At 38.1% G+C, this 19026-nt stretch overlaps 2 long non-coding RNA genes across 2 annotated transcripts in view; one reads left to right on the top strand and one right to left on the bottom strand.

Annotated features, from left to right (window-relative positions):
- On the top strand, positions 1-7368 carry LOC137102850 (uncharacterized). Its single transcript, XR_010911287.1, has 3 exons — positions 1-245; positions 6616-6790; positions 7175-7368. It is a non-coding gene; the product is annotated as an uncharacterized lncRNA (long non-coding RNA).
- The window catches only part of LOC137102849 (uncharacterized), a 25719-nt gene continuing 8867 nt past the window's right edge, over positions 2175-19026 (bottom strand). The window contains exons 2-4 of the long non-coding RNA XR_010911286.1: positions 15139-15176; positions 7768-8003; positions 2175-2550 (exon numbers count right to left, since the gene is read on the bottom strand). This is a non-coding gene — a long non-coding RNA (uncharacterized lncRNA). The remainder of the gene's footprint in view (positions 2551-7767; positions 8004-15138; positions 15177-19026) is intronic.

Below are 19026 nucleotides of genomic sequence, written 5' to 3' on the forward strand. Positions count from 1 at the left end.
AGTTGCTAAACTAAGGTTGCTGCTTTGGACACTAAGTGTAAAAAGTTGCTCCTCTCGCTACTGTTGAAATTCAGGCATTAGTTTAACTTCCAGCTAGCACGCTAGCAGTCGGTTCCGTTGCTTTTGAGTAGGGATTACTGAGTTTGTGCCGTGCTAGCCGCTAGATAACTTACTCATTAGCTGCTGTTACCAAAGGATTTCCCTTCTGATTAGGAGCTCAGGACCCCAGCGTCACTTCACCAAGAGTAAGAGCATGCTGCTTGTGCTAACAAGTGTTTTGTAAGTCTGTGTTTTGCCTCTGTCCAGTCACTTCCACAGGTTAGGTCCTTTTTAGGGAGCTAGCTAACTTATGTATGGTAACACTGTGTTGGGTGCAATGTCTTTTAGCAGCAGAGCTTATTTTTTATCCTTTTATTTTTATGTTTTTGTATTTTTTGATGTATATCATATTAATGATGCATGCAGTGTTTATATAGTGTATATGAATACAGTGCATTCATTGTGTTGAATAAGTTGTTCAAAAGAACACAGACCACAACACTGAAATTTGCTGTAAATAAGTTTCGGGTGTTGCGTCTCATTTTGCATTTGACAATGTTTGCTCTGAGACCACAAAGGGTTCCAGCCTGGTTCCGAATCAGAAAAAGGTTTATTGTCAAGTTGGTTTTTACAAACGAGGAATTAAAGTGATAAAAGCTCCAGCACAGCTGACAAACTAACTTTGCGGTGGGGTTGTTTCCTAAAGCACTGCCTTTAAGGTTAAGAATGAACCTTAGCTGTGAACGAACAGTGATGGAGGAGAAGTTGTTCAACTTCTAGGAGAAACTATGAATGGTGTATCTTTTCATAATGAAAGGACATTTTGAGTGAACATCGTTGTTGGTTCAGGTCTAGTACTGGAAAAGCACAGACACGGTTAAAGACCAGTTTATAGGACATTTAAGCCATTTAGCGGATTTTCTTCATAGTGGCACTCCTTTCCAGTGACTCAGCCTTGACTCACCTGGTTCACAATGCATAAGGAACTAATGACTGAGTGATTTTGTAATATCACTCATTCCTGGGTTGGTTTGGGCATGTTGCAGAAATATGTTGCCTGAAGCCATTTTAAGTGTATACCAATAAGCCACAACTTTTAAATTGTAAATTGCTGTTGTTGGGATCAGCATGGTCTCCCTGACCAGTCTGCAACCTTACATCCCTGCACACAGCAACTGTATCGTGTCGAGCATTCACCTTTGTCATAATATGGCTTCTTTATCAGTTTAATTTAGTCATTATAAAAGGCCAGTTCACATAAAAAGCAAGTTTACACACACTTGGAACAAATTGAACTTTTTTTAAAATGATGTCCCTTAACAATGAGTCTGCATGAGATTCATGCAAACCAGGTATCTCGCGTGTCAATATCAATGAATCTATGCATAAAAACAGTCATTTTCTTCTGATTAGTCCCCAGGAAAATTGTTTTTGTCTGATAGATTTTCTTTGCTAGTCAGCCTGCCGAAAAACAGGCTCCTGAATGACTGATGACGAAGGAGATCAGAGTCGGTTTGAAAACCTTTCAGTAGTGCTTACACTCCTCTCCCATTTTGCATTTAATAGGATTCCAAGTAAATGGCTCGGAATTTTCACTTTTCTATTGAGTCAGGAGCATTACTGCTGCATGTAGAGGCTTGGTGCCTTGTGCAAGTGCATTCTCTTGGTAAAGTAAATTCTTTCTGCATACCCCCTTTTTCCTTGAGAGTAATAAATCTAGAATTCTACATGCACACTGTCAAGACAGACCACCTGTGTTATTGTTGTTATCAGTGATCAGATTGTGAAGAGCATAGCAAAGCTAGAAAAACAATCTCTTTACCACCGTTGTGCAATGTCATTACTAGGATTAGGCTGTTGGAATGAAGATCTTCTGAGCTGTTCCTTTAAAAGGTGGCTGATGTGACAACATGCCTAATAAGAAGGACCTTTTATCTTGCAGATGTGGCTGCTGCTGCACTATGAAGACTGTTTCTCTGCTGCTGCGACTGGGGGGGAGGGAAAATGTGACCTTCTATGGACCCACCATCCCTTAAAAATCACTTCCTAGCAACAAAGCTCATTTTGCCCCTTTTTAGTGCATCTTCTTAGTGTTGTGGTCACTGTGGTAATTGTACAAGTACCAATAAAAAAACATATAATATTGTTAAGTGCATAATGTAAGACATAAGACACACATTAGATACAGTTGATTTTTTTTAAAGCAATATTTGTTTTTTTTAAAAGTGATTTCCTCTTTTAACATGTTAATATCAAACACGAACCTCAGCCTTAGCCTTATTTATTTTTGTTTCACATCTCTATTACATGCAAATCCTCACTCACAACAGAAGATAGATGACACAATGTCCGCACTCGGGAGGATTTTCCTCATCTTTGTATTATTATAAGGCACACAGGCACATTCGTGTAAACATCCAACAGAAGCAAGTGAGTTATCCCCTCACCCTTTGCTCCTCCCCTGTCCGTCTGAGTGAGTTCCCGTTCTCATCTACCCAGAGAGCCCAGTCACTGGAGATAATGAGAGAAGAAAAACATAGTTCATTTTTGACAAAATTAAAGCCAGGCAGCCATGTCACACTGCAGCTATACGTCCTACCTTGTTTGATAGCGAAATTGGATCTAGACTTGAGAGGAGAGTGTAATGTGGTTAAAGGCATCATGAAAAGCCAGCTGTAACAGGATTTCATCCTTTGTGGAGCCCCAATTGACTGCTGCCGTGAGGCAAGTCATTAGTGAAAATCCATGTTTGGTTGTGTGTTTGTGAGTTTATGTATCTTTATGCGGATACTTTATGTAGGTTGGTATATTTTCTCAAGAGCCTCAGTTGGAGAATCTTATGCAGTTAATACCTCTTTGCACCTAATAAAGGTTCATGAATACCAAAACAAAACAGAGCTGCATTGTAGTCACAATAGACAAGTCATATTGATGGCCATGCATACATACAATTTGCTAAAGCCAATGCAGAAGTAATCATATATTGCAAACTGCTCAAACTTGCCCATTTATTCAACTTCATATTTGAAAGGCTGGAAAGCCGGAATCATCAGATAATCAAGTTTGTCATCTTTGCTTGAAAAATTACTTTAGTGACTATAAATAATTGCTTTATCATTACCATTCCAGATATGTTGATAAGTAGCATTTTTATTGCATAGAAATTAAAACATTGAACAGCTGTGGTCGGATTAATATTAATATTAATAATTTAAAAAATAAATAAAATTAAACACATGTTAATTTGTCTACCTGGCACTTCACAGGTGTGTTATTCCTCAAACTTTCGGTAAAGTGCACAATATCCACTAGTAGTCACCATTTTTAGAAATGGTTTTTGTTAAAGTCTGAAGCATTAGGTGACGCTGACCCTTCGGCCCATTTTTTTTTCTGTGTATTCCGTTGACTGCCATGGGAAAACATAAGCAGTAAGTACTAATATTAACATTACGCTAGCAAACCGCCATTATAATGTCTTTCTAAAGAATCCAGAAAGTGTGTTTAGACAAACATGTTGGGCCCTTGACAACACCTTCTGTTGATCTGTTAAGTCATGAAAGATAAGCTGGCAAGCTGTGATTTGTCTGCTAATGTGTAGTCAGTCATATCGCTTGGCCAAGTCACTGCAAGAAATTATGACACCATAATTGTCTAATTTGACACCAATGTCAGACAGTGAGGTCTGGATATTTCACTAGACCCATGGCTAAAAGAATGCGAGACATGACATTTGTGGTGTATCAGGTTGATTTAGGCCATCCATCATACTGTGGAAGGCGAAGCACCAAAAAAGTGTAATGATATAATTCATTTCAGGAATTGTCAGGCAAAAACAATTTGTATCTCAACTTTCCTTCGTCACATACTCTACAGTCGTGCAAAAGTTAGTTCCCTTATTTTGAAATTTTAAAGAGTAATGTTTTTGTAAAATGAGCTATTATGATTCTTTCTTAATGAGAAATTAAGTCTTTTTTTTTTTTTTTTTTTTTTTAATTCGTCAAAAGGACGAAGTTTTGAATGGCTGAATGATGGAAACAAAATATCCTTTAGGTTTTGGAACAGTGGTCGGATCAAATTAAAGTATTCGACTATTGTACGTTTCATTTCATTGTATGTAAGAAAATTACGGGTAAATCAACAATGATTTTGTTAGTTTCAGCCCTTGGTGAAATATAATCAAGGATCACTAGGTGAATATGAAAAGGTATGTTTTAGAGAAACTCTGGCTGGAAACATAGATGAATACAAAATGTACCTACACGCTAAAGTGCAGTAAATTGTATACTTCCACTCATCCTCAGTTTGTTTTTCCAGCTAGAAGCTCATACTAAAACGTGTTTTGTTGCATATGTGTGTGTTTTTGAATGTGCCAAGGTGACCGTACATAATTGTGTATGGTGGAGAACTATTTTAATAGCTTCTTGCCAAGGTCAGCGCCTTCGCCGTGCTATGTGTGGAATGAGTGAAGGCCTTTGCTTGCAATGCCTTCAGTTGACTCCAGAGAGTCGCACTCATTGTGTGGCAGCCGTGGGGGAACAAAGGCATTTCCACTGGAGGAACTTTGGGTTCCTGTCGATAAGGAGGGCAGCGTTGTGAGCCCGGCCTGTGTTTATATGCTTGTGTACAGTGGGGATCTATGCAGCAGCAGAGGTTTGCACTTTCCAGACAACAAGTGGTGGCTGTATAAATAGTCACCCTTGGAGAAACATCAAAGTGAGGCAGAAAATTCCACTCTGATGATGACAATCCCCAGCCGGAGTCAACTGTAGGTGTTTTATGGGGTTTGGGATTTATACACCGTCACAAATTGGTGTTTAAACCTTTTGATACCAGCCGTTATTCAGAAATGAAAGGAAGAGAAATATGCTCCTTTACCTTTGCTCGACATTTCCATGACAAATATTGTACTTTTTACTCTTCTACATTCATTTAATGGATATTTAATGGCCTGTCATCCTTACTGTGTAAGCCGCACTGACATTTGCTTAAAGTGCCGTGACGAATCCTCGGAAAGTGATTTGATGGTTATTCACACATACATTCTTGCAGAAATGCATTCCTTTTGCCTTCCTATTTAGAAGTCATGCATTCAGCTCCAAGCCAGTGTCTGCTGATGAAAGAGAGAAAGTTGTCATAGATCCAAATAAATTCAGCATTACTCGTACATTGCATGTTTCTACACGGGGTAAAATATAGGTTTAAACTTGAGGCAACATGGGCTCTATTGCCCTCCACAGGTAGTTTCAATACCGACAAGAGACAGCAATACCTGCAGTAGTGTCTATTTGCAGGTTTAAAGATTTTTAAATAGTTGGGCCTCAATCTGGTTGATCACATGCAGTCTTCCTATTGTCCAGTTTCATCAGTGTTATCAGCTAATTTAAAAAAGTCTCTTTTTTTTTTTTTAATGTGGAAAAAAATCATTTGGTTCCTACTGACACAGTCCTTATGTGTAATTTTTTGGCATTTCACTTATGATTTTTATAATGCTGTTTGCTAGAGCCAGTGTCATCTTCCAATCCCAGTATAATATGGGTTGTTGATAAGTAGACGGTTGGATGTCCAATGAAGCTCATGATGTCAGTCTGTAGTTGAATACATTAGAGGTATATATTATTTACAACACATGCTTAAAATAACTTTGAGTTTTAAAGACTGTATTTCTACTGTTTAGTTATTTGTGTCTATGTGACAGTATTGTCTCTACATCCACATTTCAGAGAGCTTGGATACAACATAGTGGCTTGAATGATGACATTCACAAACTGTCTGCTGCCTTTCCTGACTACTTATCAGCAACTAATTGCCAGTAATGTAGTGGAGACAGTGTTGTATCTGGACTGTTCATTCACTTATCCTGGTGTTGAGCCACTGCCTTTCATGTCTCCTATTCCCACGGTTGGCTATGGGACTTTCCAAATTCTGCAGACAATTTAGCATGGGATGTTTTCCGCTAAACAAGACAAGCATTAGCCTTAAAACCAACACACTCCCACTACCTCAAAAACATAACATATTTCAGTGGTAGCAACTAAGGAAACAAGTTTGGTACAGGTTTAGTAAAACAAAATCATCTGTGTATGTTCTCATTGTCGTGTCACAATGCAGATGTTATAAGAATAATAGATTTTATCACTTTTCAAAGGCTCCAAATGACTGTTTGGCCGGATTTCTCCAGAAGCCCAGCTTGGGACATTCTTGGAAACATAATTGCTCTTAAATAGAGCCGCAATTAATGATTACTTCATCACCAATTATTATGCAGATAATTTTGCAGTTTGTTTGATCTATAAAATATCAATGCCTTTTTTCCCCAGTCCACAGTAATGTCTTCATATGGCTTTTGTTGTCTGACCAACAGTTCAAAACAGAGATTAGTCCATCACGAATGACAAAAAAAAATTCCTCTCCTTTAAAAAGCTGGAACCAGAAGATATTTTGCCATTTGACCCTATAAATGAACAGAATATATTTCTTATTCAAATTATCATTATCATGTTATCATTGAACATTTGTGGCAGCCGTTGTCTTGAATGACTAAATACATCTCCCTGCGTGCGTATGTCTTGTTTCCAGTCCATGTACTAAGGCACAAAAAGCAGGGTGTGACGAGAAATGGACAGGTCTTCAGTGACACCAACCCCCCCCTCCCAACCTGACACCTGATAAGGAGCATGAGCTCGGCATGGACACCAACAGGCCTGGAGCCAAAGATACTCTGTGGCGGCACATTGGTGATGAGTGCTGAGAGGTGAGAGGCAAGTGTGGAAAAGGAGAAAGGCCTGATGTGAAGATATCTGCCTATCAGAAATATCCTGTGGGCGTCAAGTGTGCATGAGTTCATTATAATATAAATGTTACTGAAACTGCAGTCCCAAGTTAGTATTTTATTTAAGGCTTTTAATGTTTGTCATATGAATTGTGATTATTATTTTTGAATCAAGCTAATAAGCTACAATTATTTACACTAAAGAGATTTCTTATAGACATGGGAAAATTCAAACCAAGCCTAATACTCTGTGCAGAGGCCATGGTTTCATCCTTAATAAATCCTGTGCTGAGGGTTTTATAGTGTTACCAATACTCCTGCCTTCAGTGGCTGATTTGACCCGAGCTTATTGATTTTTCTCCACAGGAGGAGTCAGTGCAGTGATGAGCACTGTTGCTGCAACAAAGAGGGTCAGTAAGTTGACTGCCAGGGCAGGGAGGAGAGGTTTTCTACTACGCACAGAAACAGGGAAGGGAAGGGCAAAGGTTTTATTTTCTCCTCTCTATGCTATTTTCAAAAAATGATTTAGGATAACATTTTAAAATGGTTTAATTTATGCTTTTGGATCAAAGAGAAGACCTTAATCTCACTGGAGGGCTTGTTCTGCGACTTTGAGTTCAACTCATTTGAGTTCTTTATCAAATGGAGAATCTTGTATACTGGATTCATGCAGGTGGTAAACTTGCACTCCCACAGAAACTGTTAGTCACAAGGATGTACAACGGACTCTGTGACAAAGGTACATGTAGCATAAAAAAAACATTTGATGAAATATCAGTGAAAATGAAGCAACCAATGATGGTGTAATGTCTGTGCTGGTTGTTCTGTGATTCTGAGCCGGTAGCTTTACTGTATTGTTAATTATATAGAGAAGCATCATCTGCACAGAATATCATCCCATTACACACAGACATTTTTTGTTTCCTAGTCTGTGTCGCAAACCTATTAGAGCTTTTTACCTTTTTATGCCTCCATGGCAGTTATATTGCTGGCCAGAAATCCGTCTGTCTGTCTATCCATCCCATTCTCGTGAATGAGGCAAGAACACCTTGAGGGGTTTCCATCCAATTTGGCACAAATCACCACTTAGGCACAGGGATGAAATGTTTAGATGTTAGGTGTCACAGGTCAAGGTCACTGTGAACTCTGGTTTGCCCGTCTGAATATGTCAGGAACACTGGAGGATTTGGAAAAACTGGAACCCATGGACAAGAAATGACATGTAAATAAAAAAAAAAAAAGCATCCCCAGCCAGACAAGAAACAGATGACATTGCAATTCATAGAAAGTATTTTAACCCCAAGGTCACCTGAGTATCCCTAGGCTTGTTATCTTTAGTAGCTAATAGAACTTAAAATGTAAAATAAGCTAGTGGGTTTTTAAGTTTATACTAACTGTAGAACTGGCAGATGGAGGAAATAATGTGACACACTCAAGTCTTCAGCTAAAAATTTCATTTTACACTCTGCATTATTAGCAGCCAATCCATGTCTTGTTCGGTGTGTGAATAAGATGCTGCTGACATTACAGTAGTAATGTCTTAAGATGTAGAGAAAGATGCACATGAACAACAGCGTTGGCGGCTCCTTTCACCTCCTGTCCATATATTAAATTGCTCACCAATGTTGGCCTGTGAATGGCAGTAGCATTAAAAGACGTTTGTCTGAGGTACTGAGGTGTTAAGCTGCATGCAAAGTGGATGCTTTGCAACAAGATGCTTTGACGTACTTGTTTTGTATGTGAGCTCATTATTGTATCCGATTTCGACCGGTGTAGGTTATGCCATGGTTGTCCAGCACAAGGCAAACAAAGGCAGGCAGATCATCAGACAGAGGAGACTGCTGATGTGAGTAAAGAGAGCGCTGTTAACATACAGACTCAGTACAGATGGAAGTGAAAGTGTGGGTGAGGTATTAGATTTCATTATCAGTACGTAATAGTATTTGTTGGAGCTTCTCAGACTTACACTGACCCCTACTGTTGGAGTACAGCCCCTACAACTTACTGGCTCTTCATGATCTTGGATGGGCAAGAATTTCAAGAGAGGCTTTCAATTTGGATTCACTGAAATGTCATTATTCAGGACTTGGGGTTCAACAAAACGGGGAAAGCGATTCTTGACAGTCAGCATAAATAGAAACTTGTTATGGAGGTTCACAGCTTTGTGCTTGCTTGACTGCTCCTTTGAATTCTTTCTGTTCACTTCTGTTTGCATTTATGTTTATTGGTGCTTGACATGGACACTAGCAGAATTTAACCGGGACCAAGTGTAATTTTGAGGTACTTTATTTTTTTTCTTTCTTTCTGCTTTGTGCTTCTACCACACCACACGTCGAAGAGAAGCAGTACTGTACTTTGTAATTACCTTACATTCGATAGCTATAGTTCGTTTTTAAGATTTTACACACGAAACATTTGACCATATAATCAAAGATGACATTACATATCAAAAATACTACAAACTAAGCTGCCCGACCATTTATATAACTAATTTTCAACATTTACAATAATAAAATACTGTGGTAATACAGTATATTAAAAAGATGGCTTTACGAAGGCTACTTTGCTGCATAATGTTTTTACTTGAGGTACTTCTTAAAAATATGTAAACCAGGAGGACCATAATACTGTATATTTACATTTGTTTGTGTGTGTGGCTAAAAAGTTGATTACCGGTGTCCCCATGCAAAAGCATGTAAAACTAAGTAATGGTAGCATCCAACATTCCTGTCTTTTATACTGGGACACAAAAGAAGACATTTTGTGGTTTGCAATAAATCAGTGGCTGCAGTTAGCCAGTGACACCTCAACACAAAGTAGCACTGATGACTGAACATTACTGAATGACCTCCTTTAGTGACTTTGGTAGGAATTATCATTAACCACGAAATCCAGTGTGGAAAGATGTTAACTGTTAACCAGCAGCAATGTTAGCAGATTCAAATGGTCACTTAAAAGAGGTGGAGATGGATGTACCAGCTCAGAAAAATGTCTTTTAACAGAAGCCTATTGTAGGAGTTTCTATTTACTGTGAGCTTATATAGGAGTAAAACAAAAATGTAGACAGACATTCTGTTTTGTTTTCATCTTGTTTACCGAACAAAAGGAAAATTTAATTAGGTTTCCATTAACTTTTGCACCTGCAGTGTAAGCCTCAGAGGGGAATGAAGAGCAATCAGGCAAATACATGCACTCACAGCAGGCTGGTCTTTGTTCCAAACATGTCATTGTACTGAGTGCAGGTTGTATTTAGGGACAGGCAGGTGGTAAAAGCAGGGAATCCCATACGAAGATCAAGGCAGTAGATTTCTCACCAGCTGAGACTGTGATCAGCAAATCTAAAGGATGTGTGTCAGCAGATTCACCTTTATGTATCTTTGTAATGTTTCAATTATGAGTTAGTTTGTAACTTGAAATTTGTAGATGATAGTTGGGCAACTGAGTGGAGTTGGCTTTATAATAAAGGTACTTCACAAGCTAGCTGGGTCAGCCACTGTAGCTTAACCTGAGATGCAATGCAGATGTAAGGCTGGGTCATGCCACTTCTTGAGGATAGGCTAACTACTGGTAGGGCTTAGTGGAGCTAGAGAAAGTAGGGATATAAGTAATAAGTAAGAAATAAGTTACTCTGAGATTATATAGTGAGATGTGTTTAGTATTTTCTGGTGTACTTGTATATGGTTAGATTAAACAAACAAAACAATACATTGGTTTAAGAATGAATATTGGGGGATGATATGAGAAAGGGGAGTGTGGATTTCTTACAAAATGGAGCCTTCCATCAGCCTCATCACTTGATTATATTGTCAGAGATCCTGGTAGTGTTTTTACAATTCACTGAACTCCATTATTGTGTGTGTGTGTGTGTGTGATAAGACTATAAACAGTGTGTCATAGGTGTTTAGTTTAATTGAGATATAGTAGCTAAAGCCCACAGCACATCATTACATTATTTTTATTTCATGACCTTGTGTTCCTTATTCAAATATCATGGTTTGCAGTTATTCTACAATAATTTATTCAGGTTTTACTTTTAACGTGCCGCCTGTCTGTACATAAAGCCATCCTATGTAAACAGAGCTAATTAAAGTCATCATTCCCTATTGTAACATGTTCCCTCTGAATTTCTATTTACCTTCAGTTCAGTGTCTTGGTTATTAATTGCTCTGAAGTTGTTGTCCGTCACATCATTCCCAGCAATATAGTTACTCCCAAAATTAAAAATAAAGATATTTTTTCTTTGAAAATGTCTAAATTCAATCTAAAAGTTGTTGTCAACCTAAAACCAGAGATCATCTTATTGCAAAAGAAAAAAGGGGGTAGAATTTGTTGTGTAGGCAGCTAGTACGCAACAGTTTTCACCTTTTTTAGTTTTCTAGTGGTGAAATAAAGTGTGGAGTGATGGAGTCTGTATCTGTACTATAGATGTGTTCAGGAAAATTTAACAACCACATTATGCCCATAGTCTCTGCATCAAAGCTTAGATGAAATTGAGCCCATAACCTAGTTTTAGTGTATTGTGGCATTCTTTGCTACAATGAATATGTTGCATGCATATAACGTGTAATATAATTGATGTTCTGCAAAAAGTAAAGGGAGAAACTTAGGCAACCCTGCTTCAACAATTTCACAGACTGAAATGTAATTTGTCTCCTGGATAAATACTGTAAAAGAAAATCTTCCATCTTGACAAGTGTGAACTCCAGCTGTTTGAAATGTGGCATATGAAATTTTGTGTTGATCAATCAAATCTGCACAAGATTTGAGCAACTTTACCACATTTGCTGATCTGTTTGTGCTGAGTCTCCTCAAAACCAAACCTCAGATTGTTCACATTGGATTATGACTGAAAGGTTGTGTATAATGAGAGAGAATAAATGGAATGATGGTCAATTGCAGTCTAAGTGAGGAGAGTGACCACTAGAGTGCACTGTTAGTCTACATGACAACTCTGAGGTTCAAGACAATATATTCAGAGTGCTAAATGTATGGGCTGTAAATTAAAGAGAGTGAAACAAACATTACATACAAACATTTTGGGAAAGTATTTATTTATTTATTTATTTTTTGTTGATTGGTTACCGCATTGCTCCTGTCACATGCCAAAGTGTCTTTGAGCAAGTAACTGTAGGAGTATTAATTAGAAATATGCTTTTAGTGTGTCCCAAAATACAGTAAATTGTTGCTCTGAATTTTATTTTATATATATATATATATTGGACAGATGATTTGATCAGATGATATATATACACACACACACACACACACACACACACACACACACACACACACACACACACACACACACACACACACACACACACACACACACACACACACACACACACACACACACACACACACACACACACACACACCAAATCATCTGTCCAATTCACAAACCTGAAAGAAGCGTTCAAATTATAGTCTTTAGAGAAAGTATGGGTAGTTACCATTTTTGAAACAATTTGAATACATTTCACTGCAAATAAATTGCACTAAAATAGGACAGACATTCTCTGATCTAATATGAACTGGGTTGATATGTAAAGAGAAATATCATCAGGAAAAGGTGACCACAAAACAAAGTGTGTATTAGTGGTCTGTGATTCTGAGTAAACTTGATAAGTTTTAGAACAGCCACATAAGACCCATGTCAGCTCTGAGTGGACAAACCAACATTTTACTACACACAAACTCTCACTGGTGGTAGAGTTTTTCAGTCAGTCACCCTGAGAGGGTAGAAATACAAAGGCACAGGTGCCCTTCACTCTTAAGAGGTTATAAAAGCACTTGATCAATAGTGGAAGTGTGCACCTTTTTTTTTTTAACTGTTTCATTCTGCTATACTTCCCCCAGTACAGAGCTGCTTTGATAAACTATTAACTAACCAGAAAATCTGTGCTGAGTATTTATTGTAGAGGCACCTAATCATGAAGTGCATATTAAATCAAAGAAATGTCACCTTTTACATTACACCCAGCAATGTGGTAATGGTTGGGTTTATTTATTTTTTTCGTTGTTTAACATAAAATCATAACTGATAAGATACAAACTAGAAGTCGTCCTTGGTGGCTGTGGTGCCTTCATTGGTGACTATAAAGACTGACTGCTCTTTGTCTATGAAATCTGCAACTCAGACTAGCACTAGCATGACACTGGGTAACGCTCAACTCTGCTCCACCCGCTCCTCCCTCTCCCTGGTCTGCCTTTAATAGTGTAATTGTGAAATGACAATAACAATTCATATTAAATAAGCAGTGCCAAAACTTCCACAAACAGAAATTTTCTAATTTGTTAGCATCCATGTTTATTGTAGGATTATTATCAACATTGTTTTTAACTTTTCAGTTTTTGCATCTAGTAGGAGTTAAAACTGTTAAAATGGCATCTGCAGTCTGTAAATGACTTGAATAAATTTAAAGGCTAATATGATGTACTGTAGCCCCCAACCGTCTAAAGCAGCTGACCTACCTCTTGTTTGAAAGCACCTAAAGTAAGGCCAGCAAGCTTTTAATCTGAGGAGCAACAAATCATGAAACAAAGTCACACAAACTCATCTCGAGTCTTACACTCCTTCTCAGGAGTCAGGATTGCATGATTCATTGGTACAGTGAAACCATTAAATACGCTTTTAACTTTGCTCAGAGGGAAACACAATCCCTTTGTTGTATGCATCCCTTGTGTAACAGCTTGAAAATAATCAGATTCAGATGAATCTGACTGAACCAAGATGACTTTGTTGGTTAAGCAACGTGAGTTTGTAAAATGTAATGAGAAATGTTTCAAGTTGTCGAAGTCTTAGTAAAGATGATGGGATGAAGTAGATGGACAGATGTGGCTCTGCTGAAGAACAGATGATGAGGGTTTGTTCTGTGTGGTTATGTTTTAGAATCTTGTTTTTTTTTTTTTTTTTTTCTACATTCAGGGTTGAACAGTTGTGTGGGTTAGGGGCTGCAATTTTCTTTAAAAACCATCCTGGATTTTTTTTAATTGCTTTTCGGAAGAGCAGCGTTACTCCCACATTACAGTTTGTACCGAGAGAGAATGCGAGCTACAGCGCTTGCCAGCAATAAATAACCTCTCCAGCCTGTTTCAGGAAACCAGCAGAAAAATATCCATCAGGACTGACACACACACACACACACACACACACACACACACACACACACACACACACACACACAGGCACTAAAGCCTTCCTCTCTGCTTTGTCTTACCCTCACATCCACACCTGCAATGTCTCACACCCACTCTTCAACCTTTTCTTTTCAGCCAGTCACTTACCTTCTTCCTCTGTCAATACTTTTTTGTAATTTTCGTCTCATATCACTGCATAATAAAAGTAGTCTTCAGTCTATCTGCAAATAGTCTACTCTGTATAGTAGTGATACTGTAGGTTTACTGCATTCTGTTAAGGAAACACTTTATACATCAGACAGCATGTGTATACTATCCCACATATGTTTCAAATACTGAAATATCTCAAAAATAATTTCAAAACCTCAATTCATTCCCAGGGAACTTGGAACACTGGGTGGATTACAAAGAGCAGCCACAACATTAATACTGCCTGATGGTTTTTTATGAAATAATAAATGCTGATGTATTTGTATGGGTTGGCCACCTGTCAGCACATAGGGTAATTAAAATCAGCTCCACCTTTCCCATCAATGTTTTTCCATAATTATCATAATCACTTGAATAAAATATTTGACACACTTGTAGTGGAGAATACTTTTTGGGTAATACTTGCACTATTACTTGAGTATTGAGTTTGTGTACTTCTACCACCCACAGTTTGTCATTTTTCTTCTGAGTATGGGGCTGTGTAGCTGCAGATTATCTATGTATCTTCTAATGCGGTGTATATATTTTTTGAATTAATGAAGCACTACGTTTAGTACTAGGAGGTGGGTCATAAGCAGGAGATGGCTTGGGGTGGATGGTGGGTGTACAAAGTGCAGGACCACAAAGTGTGACTCCACAGCAACAAATTCACATGTAGTCCTCCAGCTGCATTTAAGTTCCATGCAAAGAAATTTCATTAGTATTTTTGTTGTATAGAAAAGTAGGGTTTTCCAAACAAATACTTCCATTTAAATGTTTTATTAATTCCAGGCGTCTACTCAGCCCACATATTTGCTCACATTTTGCCCACACTTTAATGGGTTCTGAGTGCTCCCAAAACAGGGGTGACCTCCTGTACAACATTATCTGCACAGCATACAAAATCCAGTAGAAACAAATGGAAAATTTGATATGCTGCTATGATTTTGGGTGAGCTGACACTTTAAAAAAAAAAAAAGAATTGACACAAAATGACTTACCTGTCATGTGTTTTCTGTTTCTCCAGTGCAGCAATAGCCTGTGAAGTGGAAAAACAGAATTTGTTGTTAGACAGGAAGTCTGTCTTGTGCTGTGGAAAAACTTTTCCCCCCTTTTCTATTCCAAACTTCCAAGCTTCAGATGAATGTGATAAGCCCAACATCTTCAGACTATCTGCTAAATGGAAATTGTGGGATGATTATTTTCTTGCATTATTTTTTTTATTATTTATATAGAATACATATATATATATATTTTTAATCGAGAATTCTGGCCCACCATAACAGTCTGCTTACTTACAGAAAGCATCGACACACCCCCTCTGAAATCTGCATTATTAAATCCACTCTTTCATCTCTTTTAAAAATTGTCTTGGTAATTTGTTTTCTTGCACCTGAATGAATGAATAAGATAATCGATTCAGCTATGATCAAGCAGCAGTCATAAATCTTTTGATTGCAGTATTGTCTGACCTCAGCCCCTCTGATCAAAGACATTCTTCCTGTCTCTTCCTTCCTCTTTATCTTGTATTATTCCCTCCCCAAGAACTGTTTTACCTTTTTGTTCTTGTAGGTTATGTGTTGTAATGCTCTGATTTTAATAATCATTGCTTATAATGATTATAAAGAGTTTGGATTGGGTTTGAGGTCTGATTGTATACTGGGCATAAAATTAAGTTTAAAAGGGGAAAAAAAAAAAACCTGAAGTGATTAAATGAACTAGAATAGATCATTTTCACTTGAAAGTATAAACTACTTGGGGCCAGTGGAACGATTCTTGTTGGTCAAACCAGGCCATCACAGAGCTAAAACTGAGACCAACTAAAATTATTTTCCCATTTTCTGTGCTCATTGTTTATACACACTTTTGTATGCATGAAAGTTATTGGGGGGGGGGCAACACACAGAGTATTTGTTTTGTGCACAAATGTATTCTAAGCTTAAAAAGCCTGAGATTATTAAATCAAGCAGGTACCTTTCAAATAATTTTTTTAAGACATTTGCTAAATTTGACTAATATAGAAGGTTTACACTTTTTTCTTGTCTTCTGAAAACTTTTTCCCGCCCAGTTGAGGACTGGGTATTTTGGTCTGTTCAGTCCCCAGATCCTCCAGTCCACATGTCCTAGAGTCCTTGAGCAACACACTGAGCCCTAAGTTTCCCCTGTGTGTCCTTCATTTGTAAGTGCCCAAAATATTTAACTAGTAAAATAAGTAGTTTAAATAGAAAGCATATTTTGAAGGATGGACTGATAAGGATAAACAGGATAACTGATTACAATGAGTAAAATATCATCATCTCTTCACGGATCCACGTTGCTTTATATTAACTGGATTGTAGTGAATTATGATGACAGACAAAATGCACAGAGAAGTCACATGTTAAAAACATCAAATTCATTTATATTAAAGTGACATAAAAACAATAGTTTTTTTGTTTTTTTTACAGTTAGTTACAATCCCCACTTATCCTAGCACAAATTTAGCATACAATATATAAGTAGTCACCCCCCACCCGCCCCCGTCAGTGTGTGAAAACAAGTTTCCCAAAATGCAAAGCAATGCCCTCACTGTCACCTCCTGTGCCAGGTTGCCAAAATAAGAGAAACAACTTCCCACTCTCACTTCTATAAAGCTGCCAACATGTGACCCTGGACCTGTCTTATGCCTCAAGAGGTCAGCATAACCCTCTGACCTTGGCAGTACCCTGCCGGCCTGCAGGTCAGTTGGTTTTGATTCCGTGTTTTAATGCGCATTGGTTTGATAAACAATGATTGATATTTATGTTAATGGAACATTTCCTGGAGGTTTTGAGATTCTGTAAGACCCTTGGCTTGTTTTGGAGACAGTTTGCAGCTTATGATTGCGATCGTGTAACCTGAAGCAGGTCATATTTTGCTTTTGTGTCCTACACAAGCTATAACAGAAATTATGTAACCTCCATAAACGGATGTAGCCAGCAGTGAAAAGTAGGGCAGCTCTGTGGGGTTATGAGTTTTCAAGGGGACATAACCTTCTGTGTTCCTCTTACTAATGGATCCATCTCTCCCAGGGACCAGGACTTCTCCTTTCTCTTTGCCAGCTGTTTCCGGACTAAAACACTGTCTTAAAAAACAAAACAAAACAAATGGTCCTCTCACCATCATCAGCATAGACTGCCACTGTCAGTGATTGTAATATAGGCACTGCTCTAATGGAAGAGCCCTTGTTGGTAGCTTACCACACTGTGTGATGTATCATGTAGTGTGAAAGCACAATCTGGATCAGAATTTAAACCGTTTCTCTCATTATTCAAACTGGAAATTGCTCACATTGAAAGTGATGGCTGGTGTATTACACAAGTGTTTCTCTACCTACTCTTTCCACAATGATCTACCATTACTGTTGTACAGAAGCTGGGGGGGGGAAGAATAAAGCAGGCCAGTTGCAATTAATCATAGCTTGTTTCTCTATTTGCAGATCAGATTTTGAGAATTTTTCCTGCCTCCTTCCTTCAATATACAAGTCATTATTTTCTTAAACTTTGCAACAGCATTGGTGAGTGCATAGCAAGCAAGACCTTTGGAGCCCTAAATACTGCATTTCTAGGAAATAGAATATAGTTAAATTAAACCAGAATTTTCCTTTTTCTTTTCTGTACACTCTGACATTATTTTGTTGGCTGTCCATATAGCAACATTTATCCATAAAAACAATTTTGGATTTGAAGTTTAGCCAAATCCTTTAGCCCCTGATGATGACCTAGACCTGACCAATGTGTTTTACATATGTTGCGATGACTCTAACTACAGTTGACAGAGTAGCTGAAAACACATTTTTGTTGATTTAGAAAAAGCCCATTAGTGACTTAATTTCTCTCTGCGTTAAAAGGAACCAACAGCTTTGTACCGTTCTCCGACATCTTCTTTCCGCTCTCTTGTTGTCATGTAACACCATTCTCTTTCTGTCTCCAGGCTTTTGCCATGATTCACACACAATTGTTAAAACATTACATAAAAAAGAGCTTTGATCAGAAAAGATGATTTAAATTGAAAAGTCTGACACTATCTGACTTACTGTAATTTTGACAATTGGCAGGTAACCGGAGGTGAAATCTCTTGTGTTTTATTGACCTGTTCATGCACTCTCTCATCCTCCCTTCCTTCTCTTCTCCTGATAATGAAGACTTGTCATTCGACTGCCAACAGATGTCTTTTTCTCATTTGCTGAAATGGACAGATTTCTTAGGAAAGTCCCTTTTTCCTCCACTCTCGCTTACTTCAAAGAGAGACCACTTTTAACATAATGGGATGACTAGGAAGCAAAAACTGACTTTTTGTTTATAGCTTAAAAGCCAATTTAAAACCATGAACGACCTGTGATTTCTGACTTTGTATCACCTTATCCCAGTTTGCAGACAAGGGGAAATTAAGTTACATGAATCTCCATACCAGTGGGTAGGTTAGTTCTTGAACCACTGAACTGAAAAATAAAAGATGCAATTTGCCTGACACCCAGTAAATTTCATGAACTGCTGTTTCGTTGTGGTTGTGGTTTTCGGTCCGTTTTTTTTATTCACCTTATCTCGTAAGCTCATGGTCACCACAGTGGATTATGTTGCCCCTACCTTAGATGCAGAAGTAAAACATAATCTCTGCTGACCGATGTCTTTGTGCCGTAGCAGAGAAGTAGCAAGCTTCTGAAACTCCTGCAGTCAAATCTCAGTAATGTTCATTAGTTTTGTGCCATCATGACAACTGAGGGTTAAAAGCTCAATTTTGAGGGAAAATTGCTCATAAACCTAAGGACAGGCAGACGGACGGGGAAGAGGCTTTAGTCACCTCCTGTGGCACAATTGGCACCTTGTAACCTGCAGTGCACTCACGTGGGTTTGGTCAGAATGTAAAGATTG

Source organism: Channa argus, chromosome 17 (assembly GCF_033026475.1).
Source record: "Channa argus isolate prfri chromosome 17, Channa argus male v1.0, whole genome shotgun sequence".
Classification (NCBI taxonomy): domain Eukaryota; kingdom Metazoa; phylum Chordata; class Actinopteri; order Anabantiformes; family Channidae; genus Channa; species Channa argus.